At 38.4% G+C, this 16488-nt stretch overlaps 1 protein-coding gene across 6 annotated transcripts in view; it reads right to left on the reverse strand.

The window, feature by feature from the left end:
• The window catches only part of LOC118232092 (protein FAM53A-like), a 53008-nt gene extending 38523 nt beyond the window's left edge, over positions 1-14485 (reverse strand). For 2 of the 6 annotated variants that reach the window (XM_035426700.1, XM_035426706.1), the window contains exon 1: positions 14357-14485. The gene's annotated coding sequence lies outside the window, so the exon portion shown is untranslated. Of the gene's footprint in view, positions 1-3729; positions 3889-13172; positions 13241-13467; positions 13490-13524; positions 14314-14356 lie in introns of those variants that run through there. The other 4 variants (XM_035426703.1, XM_035426701.1, XM_035426704.1 and 1 more) reach the window with 4 other exon arrangements.
• Between the last annotated feature and the right edge of the window lie 2003 nt (positions 14486-16488).

The following is a 16488-nucleotide window of genomic DNA, read 5'->3' on the forward strand; positions in this document are numbered from 1 at the left end:
ATGTGCTATAAATCACTGAATAACTTCAACCAAGTAAAGACAACAGCACATACTGTAGCAAAACATTGCAACAAGTTCAAGTCTCACTGTATGCCATCTCATATAATAATTCTGTACAGCTCACAGTGACCCTGTATACCACCATGCAGAACACACACTGCTGTGCAAAGGTCAGCCACTTTTGCATTTTCATAACCCAATGTAATGGGAAATCAAACTTTGTATTAAACAGCCTACATGCAGTATGTCATTATGAAAAACATCAGCCAAAACAATTACACTATATAGCTTATAGGCCTAGTTAATGCATCTTCTATTTCCCTTAACTACTGAAATCCTTCCATGAAGACAAAATATAAGCCCATAGAATGGTGTCCCAGACTTAATCTAAAGCCTTCCAAACGTAAGTTGATAGAGAACAAGGTAAGGAAATGGATATCACAGTCAGAAAAAAGCCTGCCCTGCAAAGCAGATTGCTCTTAAGATTTTTTATTTTTAAAGATAGTTAATCTGCCTTTATCAAATCAGTGAAAAACGCATACTGTGTAGAAACTGGGCACGCACAATAGAGAATTGCTGTGCCAATCTCAATAAACAATGTTTGACTTGCCGTGCTGACCAAAGTGTAAGCTAAACTGTTTGGCATTAGAGCACAAATGACATTTCTAGCTAGCTGGTTCATAAACTGAAATTTAGAGCTAGCCAGTTTGGTCAACGTTTAATGTAATATTAGTGAGAAAAGAAAAATGCATGTTAGATCTAACATATAAAAGATATAACATAGCATTAATGATGATTAAACTCTGTTTAACCATGTCCATGTCCAATTGATTAACATATCTACAATCGCATGCTTGGTTATAATTCAGAGAAAATGGGTCAACAGAGAATTTATCATTGCCTGTTCAGAAAATGTAGATTTCTGAAAACAAGTGTGACCTCTGCATGACACTGGCTCATAAGCAAAGTGCATCCACAAAAGTTGGGCAGGCTTTTTACATCAGTGTCAGCCAGGTCACACTCAGTGCTGTAAGCTCATGAGCCTGACAAGTAAGGCTTGTTCTTCAGCCTTTATCTTCAGCCCACTGAAATTTGCATATACAGTGGTCTGCACAATTTTGGACACCCCTGGTCAAATTGCATGCTTTATTGAATCTATGAGTTAAAATGAAGCTAACACAACCCCTGCAGGGTATAAACTTAAACAGGAGATACAGTACCTCAAATTTTAATGCAGAATTACTATTTATTTGCAGAATTTAACAGTTAAGGTCTGAAAGCGTGATTGACTCATCATGCCTTAAATTAAACAAAGTGAAGACAATTCCTGAGCTTAAGAAATATTCTGAACTCTCAGAGGGTTGTGCCTTCAGTAACCATGGGCTCCTCTAAGCAGCCATCTGCACACATGAGAATAAAGCTTAAAAGCAGGGAAAGGTATAAGAATATCAAAACACTCCCAGCTTGGACTTTCCACTATCTCCAATAGAACGGTTCGTAAATTGCTTTGTGTACTTGACCAAATTCCACATATCAATTCATAGGTCCTGCAGAAAGGTTTAGCTGACACTATGGAGTAGTGGAGCACTAGCCCACAGTGCAGCATTGCCAATAAAATAATTATGTGCACTGAAGAGTTGTCAGAAGGAAACCTTTCCAGAGATCTCTTCCCAAAAGTGAACATATGAAGCACGATCACAGCAGACAGATAAGCCAGAGACTTTTTGGGACAGTGCTGTGGACTGTTGAAAGAAACATACACTGGGGGGAAAAAACAGGAAGCATTTAAAGAAAAGAATCATATCACAAAACAGTTGTTAAAGGAGAATTGTGGTTGCAATATATTTTAGCATGTCCATAGCTTAAAGGCATAATTCACTTTCTGGGCTTAAAAATACACTTGAGCTTAAGTGTATGTTTTTGATTGACCCAGAATATTTTGTGTACACTGAATATTATTTACCATATTTACAAAAAGTTTGATGACTTGCTAGTTTCACAATGGCCAGAATATGGCAATCACAGGTTTGTGGTTTGAATTAAAGAGAGGGGGAAAACTTTATGCCTACAGAGGTAGCATGTGGGTATCAATTATTTTTTTGTAAATTCAGTTACATCTTATTTTCGGTTGGAACCATTTACTATGATGCATACAGTCTTGAGACCACTGAGCTCAATGAAAGTGGCACAGCTTCCAGCATCAACAATACTACATGTGGAAAGCAAATTACTGTACGATAGTGAAGACCAAAGTAACTGCAAACTTACAAGACAGAAAGTGATTTGTTCTTCAGCAATTCTAACTTGTGGGAGAAAAAAATTACTTTCACCAACTTTTAGACATTCCAGAACAGAAAATGTGGCAAGTTGCCCAGAAATGGGTTGACAGCCAATTTACCAACCTTTTTCTCAGCTTGTTGCAACTCCTCATCCGTAAATGTGAGCCAAAATAAACAAGATTTGCAGGGTAGCTGAAACTGTCCTCTTTTTAATAGTCAAATATATCCATAGCATCAGTCCAGTTTGCAAGTACCTTGGCTAAATTAGCCATTCAACAAAACAGACAGTATGGTAGGCCTACCCTCACCCAGGCCAGCTACATCTAAACCACACCTTTCTGATCCTAGGACTGAAGAGCTTGCACTGCTTTTGAACTAAGAAGGAAAGTACCACCAGCATGATATAAAAATATTTTTTATGTTTATAAATCTGACAGAACCTATATGATTTATCTGCTCATATGTATAGCCTCCATAGGCATAACGTCATTGTTCAAGTAGCTTGGGAGTTACATGGGGTGCATTTTTTGCTTTAAATCACAAACCCAATTGCCTCATACCAGCCATTGTAAAGCCAGCAGGCTGACGGAAACTTATGTAAATGCCTAAAATACTGTCAATATGAAATTAAGTGTTGCCATGAAATGCAAGGGGGAAAAACTACTTGGAAATGTGCTATTTGGAAAAGTACCATTATGAAATAAAAGTAGCCTTTTGAAAAAAGCCATTCTGAAATTTTAAAAATGTTATTGTGAAATAAAAATGTAATATGCATTATATCACAATATTGCTGTGAAAACAATTATGATTAAAAATGATTTTATAATAACCTAAATCATTATATGGTATTAATAAATTATTTAATTATTTCACAATGTATCAACTTTATATATGCAGGTATACTGCTGCGTTTATTCATGATCATTTCATAAAGGCATGTTTATTTAATTTAGACGAAAATGGAATTCCATTAAAGTACAGGTTTGTTTGTTTCCTTGTTATTTAGAGCCATGTCGGCATCTAAGGCCATTTCATGGCAAGAACGTGGTAATACTATTTGAATATATAGAAAGTAGAAATCGATCAATAGAAAACCAGAAAATTAAATAAAACCTATATAAGATGTTTCAAATGTACTTGTGATAACAGCTCTAAAATTCTTTCAGGGGACACCTTGTTAAAAACATCTTTCCTGGAACTTCCTGAATAAAAAATAAAACCGTTGTCTTGTGGTATTAAAGGCAGGGCAGTTCAGTAAAATGTGCTTGATAGTCAAGGGAATGCTGCAGGAGTCGCATGATGGTGGTTCTTCACCCTTTAATAAAAAGGCATGGGTGAGTCTTGAGTGACCTATCCGACACCTTGTAAAAACAATTTGGTCCCATCGGCTTTTAAAAGAAAACACAAGTCTTTTTCCAATGGTCTGGGTTAATTTCATGCAGTTTGTTACCTTCGCACTGGTCCCATTCCGCCTGCCACTTGTTTATGATGTAAGCATGTAAGCAAGGTCTGAGGTCTGATGGTGGTAGCAAACATTCCCTGACTCTTGTAGTTTGGGCCTCCTTTGCAGCAATGTCAGCCTGTTCATTTCCATAGACACCAGAATGACCTGGTACCCAACAAAAAATGATGCTGTAGTTCTGTTTATGTAGAAAATTGATTTTAGCTAAAATCTGAACTACTATGGGGTGGTCTGTTTTCAAAGATTCCAGTGGTTGGAGGCATGATTTAGAGTCTGTAAAAATTAAAAAGTCCCGTTCATTAAAGTACAGGAGAATGCCAATCTCTGCTGTACATCACTATCAACACAGAACTGGAGCATTACAGTGTTAAGGAATTAAAGGTGGAAGGAGTGCTAATTATGTGAATACTTGCCCTTACTGCAGCATTCAGTAAATCTGTTGGATGTGAAATTACTCAGATGCAAATCACCACTTTAAGATTATTTATTATAATGTTATGCAATACATTAGAATGATTGGCCAAAGACAAAATAACCATACTAAACAAATGTCATGTGGTATTAAAGCTAACATGCAAATGTGAAAGCTTCAATCACAGTATTTAGTCAACCAAATGAATGTAAGCAGCATCCAAACTATAAAAATACTTCATACATTGTAAAATAACCTAAGCAAGTGCAAAATGAACAACACTCAGTGATTTCACATGCCAAAGTTAAAACAGTGTTTGTGACCCTCACACATACATTCGTAGGTAAAAAATGTTTTCACCAACGGCGTCCATGAATACTGTGCCATAGTATTAAAATACAATTTCTAAAAGACGAGTTTTAATTCTTAAATAAATTGCAAACAATTTTCTGAGAAGAATGTTTACATGGTGTCCACAAGTGAGTCTGTGAGAAAAATGCCTTATTCCTGAAATTGCCTGGAAGCACCTTTATAGCTAATTCGTAGAAATAACAAGACACTTCAACTGACCACTGAACTCCTTTGTAAAAGGCGCATACTGGATAACATGCTGAATTCTTAGAACTCGCCGAATAAACATCTGAAATAGAACATGCTTTAGGCTAATTATTCTTGTCTACTCACTGTTGAATTGAGAGGATAAAATACAGTTATTAGGGAGGACTCATTTCAGAATTGGCTGCTACACAGCCTGTCAGCTCAATAATCAGGCCCTAAGGTGGTCAGAGAAGAAATTCAAGTAAGCTGCATGGAGCTGCCTGGAGGAAAAACATGTTTTTGGTTGGCTCCTTGTCCATAACTTCAATCCATGTTCCTCATGTGAAACACAGACTGGGATAATTTCCTAAGAACACATGAAAACCATGCAGTGTCTCAAGCCAGAGCTGAATATTTTATATGATGTACTATGCCAGTTAATTAAACATTTTTATGAACATCTTAAAACTGACGTTACATTTCATTATTTGCTCATGAACTCTTGTGGAAACACTTGCCAAGCCAACCTGCAGGCCCCTAAAATTTAAAAAGACAACCAGCTTGGTACTATTTTTCATTGGAATGTAATATGAAAAATATTACTGCATAATTATCTGCAGTTAGTACCTGCACTGCATAAAGTTTCATAAAACATGGAAATACTAACATAGGGACCTGATTTTCATCCCAAACCAAAGTAACTTTTTTGTCAATTAATGGAAACATGAAAAAACAGTTGTGTGTCTAATTAGTCTATTCTGTAAACTAGGCTATTTTGTGTCAAATTATAATTAAAAAATGTTGTTGTTTAAATATGAAAAAAATGCAGGTCAATTTTAAATTGATGTAGTGACACTGTGGCCAGACTGCAGTCAACTGCTTTGATTGATTAGCTGAAAAACAAATCATATTCACTCCTAATTTACAAACTTGTATCACTTATTTACTGACGCCAATTTTTTTGTAATAGCACAGTCATTCAACATCTTAGTAACACTTCTGTTCTTAAGAACCTGTAAGACTGATGAATGATTAATAAACATATAGGCTAGACTACAAATAAAAATATATAATCAAATCAAGAAGAATACTTTTTGTTTGAACAAGCAAATTTTATAATTTCTAAAACGATTTAGCCCCAGTACATTGGAAAAAATATATACATACACACAACGGATATGATTTTCAATTATTTCACAGATCGAGTGATCGACTAATGTGCTTGATTCCAAATGGATTCCTAGCAAGTGGAAGAATCTATTTTTAGAATGCATACTGACTGGACTGCACCACTCATGGTACAGAAAAAGGATGCAAACATTACGTACGTCAGTACCCAAGTTCTTCCATCATAATAAATTCTTAGTGCTTAGCCTATTGTGTCAAACACAGCCAGTGAGAGACATGATCCGAAGAATTTTATTCTCAACTCACAAATGCTGTGTGCCTACAAAACCATGTGCATTATTTTTTTCCCATTTACATCCAGCTGAAGCAGTGCCTGCAAAAGTTCACTCACTGTCAAAAGAATGCATTGGTCTGACTTAATACATCAAGTGAAAATTTGTAAGAGCAAGCAAGCCAACAGTTGCAATATCATAACTTGCAACAGCTTGATGTCCATGAATGACTGTTTGAGAGTAGCTAGTTCAGTTATAGTTCGACTACATTACAGTTTTTGAATATAATTCAGTAGGTGGCTACCTAGTGGTAACAAACATGCTGTGAGACCATTTTGACTTAAAACCAAACTTAATTTTAATATCAGGAAACCCAGTTGAGGTATTAGAAAGACACGTTTGTTGCTAGGTGGTATAGAATGTGGCATATTTGCTGGAGCACTGAAGTCATGTGTCCATTGCAATGGAATCACATATTTTTTAATTCATGTTTTCCTCACAATTGACGGAGGTAAATTCATCATGGGCACTTTCCCTCTGTGTAGGGCATTCAAATTGCATAATGCTCAGCCCCTGGGACATTGTCCCGCTTATACAATGGCTTACCAACAAAAACCATAACTGTAATCAAAACATGCATTTCAAAATGTGTTTGTTTTATTCTGTTCACATTATCCTTTATTTAATGTGTATCTTCCTTATTGTTGTGTCAACCAATTTAACACTTTACAATTTTACATTGGTCGACACGCCTCTGATGGACCAGCCACGGGGCACTAACACAAGTCAACGGGCACACTAACAGAAGGTTTGTCACACCACAGTGATCAGGCACACCTGTGTGAATGATCACGTGTGCCAACCAGCTGTGTGCTACCTCAAAAAGCCTGTTGACCGCCATCAATGGTATCTGAAATCCAACTTCAACATTAGTCTATTTCAACATTCTAATTCAGCTGTTTAAGCCACTGACTCTCCATAAAAGGTAGACTAAGCGTTTTTCCTCTCTCAATTTTCAGAAGTGTTTGGTGTTCAACAGATTTGTGGTAACAATGTTATTGTGTCGGGGCTAAATAGAATACATTGTATATTTAAAAAGATGTTTGAAGGAATTTTAGTGGTCAATGATAACGGCTGGTAGCTAATGTTATATAGTTATGTAGCGACCAATGAGCTTATGCCAGATGGTAGGCTAAGGCTATTCCTCCTAGGTTGGCGCTTTATTATTTATCTTAACTAGCTTATTATTAATTGTTCCACTTCAATGGACTGAACTTAGTCATTGCTTCTTTTTCCTATGTTCTTTAGACTGCCGCCTGTTGGGATCGGATCAACAACAGATGCGTAAAATTATGATGATTCACCTGCTGTGATTAGTCTATCATGACAATGTAGGCAAAAGAAAAAATATTTTCACATAAGTAATGATTTGCATCCATTTCTATTTTTAGAAATACATTTACAATCTGTAAATGAAAGAAAATGAGGAATTCCAACAGAGGCCAGCTGGCTATAATCAATAATTAATCAATCATCACTTTTAAAACGCTCTAATAGCATCAGTAGGGCCACTGATAAACTGATGAGAAAAAAAACCAGTGAACCACTGGTTGTTCCTGCCACTGGTCCACTTTGCCCCCAGTGAGACCACATGTGACCCACTTATTCAGCTATCTAGTGCTATTACTTTGCTATCAAGCTAATTCGATATAACATAACCAAACACTAGAAGAGTGCACTCAGTAGAGTGCAGATCTCCACCAGGTGTGTTAGCTTTGCTGATGCAACAATAGAGGCTACACAATCAATGCAACCAGACAAATACAATATTACAAGTTTTTACCTTGTGCCACTGAAAATCACAAAAACGCCGATTCAGTGGAGACATGTTAGCTAATGTCATTCATATCAGCCACGATGAGTTAGACTGAGCTAACGCTGATGTTATAGTCTGGCACTTTTGTTTCAAATCTGGACTGGAACAATTCCAAAAGACCAGTGATGTAAAAAATCAATTTCAACGTGAAAATGCCAACAAAATTGCCACAGATCCAAACATTAACGTACCCCGTTAGTTGGCGGATTATTTTGTTGGCATTTTCACGTTGCAACTGACATTTTACATCGCTGGTCTTTCATTCCAAACGGAAGCAGTTGTTGATCACTTGCGCCCCCAAACGGCAGGTTAGGAGGAGTGAGGAGTTAGCATTCAATGTATTTCAATGGACAATGATGGAAATTAATTAAAATAAAATACTTGTCGTTGACCGATTTGCAACATATTCAAGAATTCAGGTCCTTGGCCTGCTGTCACCATGCACAACAAGTATTAGGCTGATCGGCCCAGTAGTATGCGAGATTAGCTGCGGACAGATACACAAACACACGCACGACCAAACGCATAATCCCCTCCAGGCTCTCGCCTGGCAGAGATAATAACATAACATAATTACGAACAAGCCATTCAGTCCAACAATGCTCGCCATTTTCTTGACTAAATTAGTGCCCCTCTGATTACCTACAGACTAGTATCACCGTGTCAAGTCTTGAAAATCCCCCGAGTTTCTGCCTGTACTACATGACCTAGCAGGCTATTCCCGACATTGACTGCTAAAAATTCTTCCTAATGTCTGTACGGAATTTACCTTTTGCTCATTTCCATTTATGTCCCCTCGTTCTACTAACAGAACTCAACCTGAAGAATCTCTTGTAGTTTACTTTGTTAATCCCTTTTATGAATTTAAAAGCCTCAATCAAATCACCCGAGTCTCCTTTTTCTACGCTTCAAGAGATTAAGCATCTTGAGTCTTTCCTCATATCTTTTCCTCATTCTATATGAAAATAAATACCTCAGTTAGCTAATATACAGGAGTAAATCTAAATATAAATGCACACTTTCCTAAATATAAGTTACGTCTGTATCAATATTTTCATGAATGCTTTACTAGCTGATTAGCAAGTCGATGTAGAAATATTAGCTAGAAATATTAATATTAACGAACATTCATTGGCAGTTTGCAGACAAGAGCCAAATGGCAGACTGACTAACACTAATGTTAATTCACATTATTATTTTTGCACAGGCATGTCTCAAATGTTTTAAAGGAAATTGCCTATTTATTTAGTTATAAAGCAGAAGCACATAGGCCTTAGTCTGCCAATTTGATTTACAAAGCAAACAATATCAATATCATTTTTTATTGAACCCACTGCACTGTCTAATGTTTAGCACCTGTTTGTAGCACTGCAAAGTAAAATAAACTTCATTACTATATTTAAAATTGTATAGCATAGCCTTGCACCACCATGCAACTTTGAACATGAACGTGGCTTTCATCTTGGTTTATTATAATGACTTGGAAAATACCAGATTACTTGGTCTAACAAGTTTAGTTTGTTTATACAATGATGTTAAACATCAATTCCATGAGTCTCTTCTCACAGCAGACAGATCACAGGCAATAAACCTCAACTAGCAAAGTTAAAGTTGCATCCGAAGTTCATACTACATAGCCTACATTTTAATACAGATGAACAATATAAATGTCTAACCACTACGCTTTTATTAGACCCCCTCTTTCCATTGTGCCCTATGCTCCTCTCTCTGGACTAGCAGTGCACAAATTACCACCAACATATCAGGAACTCAGGTGCTTCCTCCAGACACAAAAACCCCCAAGCAGACTTTACAGGGGAGGTAGCCTATCCTGCTGACTTGCACCAATGACCTTGCTCCACAGGCCTGATTGCCAAGGCCACAACTTCACAGCTTGTGTAGGAACTTAAAAAAATAAAAATAAATTCAGTGAAATGCTCCCGGAGGTCAACCTCATTTAAAACACTGAACAGAAATGCTCCTAAACATGAGAACAATTACTGTAGCTACGTTCATGAAAAAAAATTACAGGGGACAATGTAGGCTATCATAAATGCCTTCCAAAAAGATTGTCTGCTCCAAAAATAAAAAATAAAAAACACCCTAACAGTCAATGCACCCCATGCACTTGCTGTAAACATGCTACAGTTGGCAGATTTCAAATTTGTGCACACACAAATCAGCAGTACTATGACATTGCACTCCACCATGGGTGTGTGATCCCATTTAAACACCAAAGCTTTGAAAGCTGCTTGCACTGAACAGTTCCTCAGGACAGCAAAACTGTGAGCCTCCTTTGCTGCCAAATGGCTGCAGCTTGTGGAATCCATACCATGCCAGCAGGCAGGAATTATGGGGGGAACAGACAATAAGGGCAGAAAAGGTTTCAAGTGCAAGCTATTCTACGGGGAGCAATCCATCAGGTGTTAGGTGGTGTCAAACAGCTGTCACAATCTCTAAGCACATAGGAATGTAGTCTGGAAAAATAATGGCTGCTGCAAAGGCAGGGGGAGTCCTCAGGAGAAAACACTCCACTCCACATCAGACCCAGGACCGTTATTCCCACACCAGCATGGTATTCACACAAAGTAATGAAATGGGGGCAAATTTTCACTAGCCCATCTGAAATGCCACAGAGGTGAACTATAAGCATGAAACACCTGAACTAGAGAGAATTTGACAAGCAGTAATCGATACCACATGCAGTGGGGGAATAACCCATTCTGCCAAACTACAAACATTAGCACATCAGTTACCACCCTGACACCATATTTAGAAAAGAACCAGCAGTATATAAAAAACCAGGACAGGCATAACGTTTTGGTCATGTTTTAGGTAAGTATGGTCGTCTTCACCTCCTCTAGATCTCAAATGGCAAAATCTCAGCCCTCATTAGAAGGGGCCATGGGGACTTAGGCCTGATTCACACCAGATCAGCTTGCCACAGGGTTGTGCGGCAAAAACGGCAGTCTTCCCATTCATTTGAATGGGGGTAGTGCATTCAGGCTGCGGCAGTGGGGGGCCGCATGGGGTGCCGAAAAAAAAACGCAGCGGCCTGCGGCAAGAAAGTTGAACCAGAATCAACTTTTGCCGGAATGCAAGCCGACGTCACGCTGCAGTGGCCAATCACGCAAGTTGTTTAAATTACCATGTAGCAGTCCGCTGTTTACCGAGCAACTGTCAGATGAATTACTGACGCAATTCATTTCCTAACATTATAACATTATAATCGTCATCGTGATTTGACAGTACTGGGTAATGGGACAAGTACCAAAACAATAATTACAAGCTAAATATCAATTCCGAACGTCGGAATTAAGCTGTATAAAAGATTCGCTATTTGGCAGTTCTTGCATGTTAGCTTATTGTACCTAGCACTATGGAGTTCATGGACCAAACGATGATACTCTCCCAGTTGTGTCCTCGCTTGGTTTATTTTGTGTACCCAGCTTCGACGTCTGCGTCTGGCTGGCAGTCTACGCTGCAAAACAACGATAGCAAGAAGCTTCCTTCGGTTTGCGTTTGTGTCCATTTTTTTTTAGCGGACAGGAGTGGGTGTAACTTAAAGTTCACAACATGACGTCACACAAATGGGCCATGTGGTGACACACCCACACCGCCGCACAACCCTGCGGCAAAGTGCCTCATTGCCTGATCTGGTGTGAATCCAGCCTTATTGTGCGTTACCTAGTAGCCTGTGGCCCAATGGAGACAGTCTGCCCTCCTGTCCAGAGCCTGCACACAGTGCCTCCATGTGGGTCAATGCATGGGCCCAGCTAGCTGGCACAGGGAATGTGCAACAGGAATGCACATGTCATAGAACAACTGACAATGTTTTGATAACTGTAACTTCACAAAATGAGAAAAAAGAAAACACAGAATGAAATTTCATTGAACAGTAATTCACACAAAAGGATCTCTGCAGATCTTATAATCAGATCACTACCTTTTCGTATCCTACTATACCACACACTAGATAACAAACACTCCTCTGCACTTCAAAGGAAAATACAGCCTAATATATTATTTAGCTTTTTACTGTATTTCACTTGGTATTTAAGATTACATAATTCATTGTCAGGGGCCTTGCAATCAGAAAGGCTCATTGGATATATTCAATATTTTGAGAGATTCAGCTTGGAAAGGCAAGTTGCATAACAGTTAGGTTAACTTCCCTCTCACCATACACATTCCTGCCATTCAATATACCACCGATTGTGAATCCTTATTAATAACTACAGGCTTAAGTAAACATTGCGGGATGATGGCACTCCCATAAGAAACTTCATAATACATTTCACAGTTCTACCATTTCATGATTCTATCATTTGCAAAGCTTTAAGAAACTTTATTTTAATATTTTTAATCATTCTTCACCTATGCACTGGTGCTGATGTAAAGCCCATATTAAATTTAATAAACGAAATGTGCGATATAAATGAAGTTAACTAATTGTTCATGAATTTTTTAAAAATTCTGCCTACTGCAATGTTTTGAAGGGCAGGTGGTTATTTTTAATTTTTTTTAAGCAACATGCTCTTGACTTGCACAGTGTGAGGCATCTTTCCACTGCGCGTACAAACACGGGCTGAGCACAAGCATGATTGGAATGGAAAACAGAAATGACAAGCAGACGAGACTGAACCTGCGGCCCGTTAACTGTAGCTACACACTACAATGCAACTGATGACAGCACATCTTATCGCACCGAGTAAAACGGACCCAAAAAAACCTATGCCACCCCTTAGTCTGCCTTAATACCTATTATTACGTTAAAGCGCTCTGAGTGAAAGCAAATGTCGATGGGGTACCACTACCATACCCCTTCAATCTCCTACTACACCCTCTCGGTTTCACAGAACCCAAGCTTTATCTATCGTGACAGCCGTATCTGTGCCATATTTTCGCCTTCCCAATTTGTACTGACATAATGATACATTTCCAAGTATGCCCGCGTTTGGCACTGCAATCTTTAGAAAGCTGGCTACATTAATTTACAGTAATCTGAACAAAACATACACGTCCCGTGCTGGCAAGCTATCGCAATAATGCGCGTAAGCACTGCTCAGCGTTGCTAGCAAAGATGGTTTAACGAAATAGATTTATTGCCGTTTAGAATCATTATTGTATAGTGTAATAAAATACCATCATTAAGTGTTAACGACCTAGATTTTTATATTTCTAGATCGGTGACCGTCTGGCTTACCTGGTTATCATAAATGTACGCTGTTTACAACGCTCTCTCTCCAGCCGACGCACCCCCTCCCCCTCCCCCCACCCCCATATGCGCATTATAACAACACCTTATCCTTGCAGCAAAGCATAAACAAGCCCGACGTCTGAGCTAATCGGTTGGCTAGTAGGCCTGATACGATTTTATGCCCGTAATATAACGTTAGAGTCATAATTCAACGTCTGTGTGGTATAAACTGGAAAGCTATGGTTAAATCATTCGCATACCTGAATGCAGCTAGCCAACAAGTCATCACATCTTTACTCACCGCCAAAACCCTTCATGTGAACAATCATTTCCAATTACAGCCAGTAAGTAGACTTACGCTTCCAGATGTCAATCGGTTTTCCAAACAAGAAAACAGGAGCAAATTAACTATGGTAAATACAGGACCAGTCAGGGAATAACCCCCTTGCCACACTGACTGGCTGTATGTCGGATCATGTCGATAAAAGACCGTGTATGACTGGCTATAAAATACCAAAAGCAGCACCTGGGAAATGTAGTCGTCATTTGCACTACCTACCCACAGGTTGTAAACTGCTGGTTAAGCACGCTATTTCTATCAGAGCCCCTTCCAGAAAGTGAAGCTTGCAAGTCAGTTAAACAGCCTAGCTAGTTTTCCACCTGGCAGTACTGGTACAAAGGTGTACTAGCCTACAACACACGAGCCTGCTGGTCATATCTGTACACCATTGAGCGCTTGTCGACCGCATTCATATAAAAACAGGCCTAGATACATCCATACTTAGCTGAAATCAAATCCACGACAAACGGTGACCTCGTTGGCTAGCAAACAAGCTATCAGTGGCTTATTCATAGGCCACACAAATGCCTGCCAACTTATTAATCAAGTGCTAGCTAGCTACAGGCAGCAAGTAAACGGGATTTGTTTCAAACCCTATGGCCTTAACGTTATTGACCAGCCATAGCAGCTAGCACTCAAAGACGAAAACAGCTAGCACTAGTTAACTAGGTATGATATCTATGAGAGTTTGGTTACAATTTAGACATTAACAGTCAAAAGAAGGCTCATGAAAGCATATGCTCATCTCTGGTCTAAATTAAGCATGCACCATTCAAGTTGGCTAGTGAACTAATTGTGGTTGACGTTAGTTGCTTACTCCAACGCCCGAGACCAAAGCATTTTACGGTACCTGAAATGGTATCAAGACCGCCATAACATAGAAACTTCTTGCACTTCGCCTTCTGGGAAATGTTGGAGGATTATCAAAATGAACCAACCAGGCGATTCAATTCGACCAGCACTGCCAGATCCGAGTGACCATTTGTGAATTTCTCCGTTGAGTTATGCAAAAGTTTATAATACTTCTGACGATACCAATTGTGTAGAATATATGGGTAACTCAGTTTTTATGATAATAATAATAATAATTAATTTCTGCAAGAAAATAAAGAAACAGCTATAAAAAGTACTCCAAATATTAAAACTATGTTAAACAAAGTAATATACAAATCTTCATTACAAATAAGTGGAATATGTAGTTGCACATGATAATCATCATCCCCTGTTATGACAAATTTTGTAGATCCCTCTTCGGGTGAGCCAATCACCGCTCTTACGGTGAGCTGCTGGAAATAAACACAGTAACCTCGTGGGAACTTCTGAAATGAATGGAGGTTAGGGGGAAGAAGGGCGGCTGCAGCAATGGATTGGCGCAAAGACATCGTGTTGTAGCAAAGGGTTTATGTTTCAATTTATTTAATCCCTCGCGACAGTATACACTATATTGCTTTGAACTTCATAATTCATTTTTAATGTTTATATAAAATGTCTACATGGGATGGGTTTTAGATTGCTATGCTAAATTAGCATTGCTGATATGTCAGGTGGACATTAGAATGTGAAAAATGGCTGTTATAGATATCAAACATTCGAATCAAGTATTATGTGCAGTGTGGTCCCAGGGAGGATTTAGGATTATTACTGATCATGTGTTTTAGCATGTGCTGGAAGAGCTACCAGTCGTCCGCTACTAATTTTAGAGGTTCAGTAAAAATGCAAAAAATAATGGCATGAATGAATATGACACCATTACAATGTTACATTTATTGTGATTACCTGAAATTGTGCCAGAGCATGTGATAAGTTTATTTAGGACTGCCTCCTAACCCAAAAATATGACCTGGAATTATTTTCAAAGAACAAAACAAAGAAATTGCAGTAATAAATTAGATAGCAACTGTTTTAATGAGATGCTGCCACAGACAGGATGAAACAAAATTATCTACACCAGTTGAGGTACACCTAGAGGAGCAGGCGTAAGTTGATGTAATAAAGGCCCTATTATCATCAAGCTTCACAGTCTGTGGTTTGTAAGAGTTTAGATAATCTGTTGAACAATTAAATTACCACATTCTTCATGCTAACACATGAATACTGCTTTTATTATTATTATTATTATTATTATTATTATTATTATTATTATTATTATTACACCATTTAAAAATAACTATTTTAATTACTGTATAAATATGTGTACAGGTAACTGACAACAATAAGGAAAGACCACATATCATATTACTCTTGATGAACTGCTCATAATGAAATTACAAGCTCACACTGATATTTGTAGTCAGTTGTTTCAGAATTGCTCATCTGTTTTTCCTTGCATCTCAAACATAAACATCACAATCAATGAGAATGTGGTCATTATTCCTTTCCCTCAGCCAACAACACTTTAGCCACAGTTCCTCATGAAACAGCCCCTGTTACACCTCCCAACTGCCTGTCCTTCTCCCTGTAGTTTCCATTGGCAATCAAAATATAGGGGATTCAGCCAGGCTGGACACCTACTAAGCCTTCAGAAACTGTGGATTGCAACTCCTACTCGTACAGACTCAATTTTTACAGGCCAGGTAGGAGCAACTCATGAGAGACCAAAACAGATTTTCCAGAAAACCTTGCAGAATGTGATGCAACAGTACACCTGTCTAGCAGAGAAGGACAAAATACCAAACTGAGGCACATATGACAAGTGCAGCGTTAGGGAGATGGTGTTCAGTTGCAAATCACTCTGGACTGAAGTAATCCCAGCCTCATCGGTCATCAGAAGAACTGAATCGCACACATGCTGTTTTAACCATTGCCACTTGCATCATCTGCATAGTTAGGTGATAAGGAATCTGCATCAGTCAGCTGGTGGTACTGCAATGAGAAAAGAAGCAGTTAGCTGGCACTAGGTTGTATCACTGTACAGCCCTCCCAAATTGATACAGGATGTTACAAAAATGGGCCCAGAGTTAAGACTGGAAATTCCTAAATAGG

This window comes from Anguilla anguilla, chromosome 7, assembly GCF_013347855.1.
Source record: "Anguilla anguilla isolate fAngAng1 chromosome 7, fAngAng1.pri, whole genome shotgun sequence".
Classification (NCBI taxonomy): domain Eukaryota; kingdom Metazoa; phylum Chordata; class Actinopteri; order Anguilliformes; family Anguillidae; genus Anguilla; species Anguilla anguilla.